We start from the raw sequence: 1963 nt of genomic DNA, 5'->3' as shown, positions 1-1963 counted from the left end.
TTTAGAAATTATGCAAGGCATAACTGGAAATTTAAAAAAAAAAGATGGATTGGGAATATATGGAAAACCTGTGTACTCTGTTGGTATCCACACAATGCCAAGAAAATATTAGATTTTGCTCCTGGCCTCTGTCTTCCTCCCTCCTGTCTGCCAGAACTTATTTGGGTCGACTGATCAGAGTCCACAAGTCCTCCACTCCAGGGCCCATCCGCACCCTCCTTATCCCAGCTTTTTCCCTGTTGAAAACACTAAGAGTAATGTCCTTACATCAGTTTTTACTAGAGCCAATCACCTGCCATGCCTGGAACAGAGACCATTCTCAGATTGCCCTTAGCCCTAATAATCATGAAGTCCACATTTATAAGAAGAATGGGAACCAATGGGTGAAAGCCCCATGAACTGAAGGAATGCAGTGGACAAAATACAAGTATTGATTGGGCTCTCAAGAACAATGGAATTATACCTTGTGGTGCAGACCATAATGCCTATGTCCGGAGTCAGAAAGATGGCATCTGGAAACCAACCCTCCTGATCCTGAGGATTAATCTTGCAGCCACCTTTGTGAAATGATCTCCCTTGGAGAATAAATTTGCCATAGGTAGCAGAGTTTGACTGATTTCTGTGTGCTGCTTTGAATCTCAAAATGACTGGTGGGTGAGCAAACACATAAAAAAACCAATTCATTCTACTGTCCTTAGTTTGGACTGGCACCCCAACAATGTTTTCTGGCTACTGGATCTTAGGACTTCAAAAGCACAGTTTTTTATGCCTACATTAAAGAAGTTGATGAAAAGCCAGCCAGTACTCCATGGGGTACCAAGATGCCTTTTGGACAACTGATGTCAGAGTTTGGTGGTACCGGAAGTGGTGATTGGGCCCATGGGGTTATTTTCTCTGCCAGTGGGAACTGCTTCTCTTGGTTCAGCCATGAGAGTACTGTATCAGTTGCTGATGCCTCCAAAAACATGATGGTTTCACAGCTGAAAACAGTTCTTCCCACTCTTGAGTGTGTCATTTGTCTCTGAGAATAGCATGGTGGCTGCTGGCCATGACTGCTGCCCAGTGCTGTTTAATTATGATGATCATAGCTTGTTGAACTTTGTCTCCAAGTTAGACATTCCAAAACAGAGGACCCAATGCCGTGGAATGCTTCTATAACATGGACAAGAGAGCCACCACTGAGGATTGCAACATTGCTCTGGACATGCTACACCAAAACAGTATCATCCAACTGTCTATTTATAAAGTAGACAAGCAAGACTGCCGCAAATTTTGCACCACTGGCATTGATGGAGCAATGACAGTTTGAGATTTCAAGATTGTAGAGTCTTCAATCCAGGGGCCATGAATGATGTGAAGTTGTATTTCCATTCTTTAGCATGACGGACACTTGACAGAATGCAGCTCCAGCATTTGCATGAAGAGGGGAAAGACCCTACCACAAGTCAAAACTGAGAAAACATCCCTTGCAGATGTTTTGGGTTTTTTTATTTTTTTTTAACATAATGGGTGAATGTATTGGTTTTTAAAAAATCAGCAGTGATGTCTTTCTGATTGGCTATTTCATTCCGTTCTTGACCAAAGCTGCTCTTTAAGTAGTTTTTCTTAGAAAGTTGTCACACTAAATTAAAGAGGGGTTTTATGTAAATTGTCTTCTGGGAAAAATTTAAAAAAAAACAGGGAAAAAAGAAAATATTAGGTTTCCTTTGTAACCCTGTGTGTCTTAATTTATGCATGCAAAAACATTTTTTCTGAGAAGGGCTCCATAGGCCACATCAGATTAGAAAAGGGGCCTATAGACAAAAAGGTTAAGAACCTCAGCTTTAGATCTACTCTTTATCTTCACCACAACCTCTAATACCTCTTCCCTTCCCCACTCACATTCTTTCAGTTCATCAAACTTGCTTTGGCCTCATTTTTCTCCTTGACACAACAGTTGCCCAACTCTAACATTTACTATTCT

The 1963-nt window shown here is 41.2% G+C and overlaps 1 pseudogene; it reads left to right on the top strand.

The window, feature by feature from the left end:
- The first annotated feature begins 257 nt into the window (after positions 1–257).
- On the top strand, positions 258–1348 carry LOC110213540 (actin-related protein 2/3 complex subunit 1A pseudogene; annotated as a pseudogene).
- Positions 1349–1963: the final 615 nt, after the last annotated feature.

The sequence above is a fragment of the Phascolarctos cinereus genome, unplaced genomic scaffold (genome assembly GCF_003287225.1).
Source record: "Phascolarctos cinereus isolate Bilbo 61053 unplaced genomic scaffold, phaCin_HiC Scaffold_5;HRSCAF=322, whole genome shotgun sequence".
Taxonomy (NCBI): Eukaryota; Metazoa; Chordata; class Mammalia; order Diprotodontia; family Phascolarctidae; genus Phascolarctos; species Phascolarctos cinereus.
The sequence above is the reverse complement of the archived record's forward strand: the minus strand, read 5'-3'. Positions and strand labels throughout refer to the sequence as shown.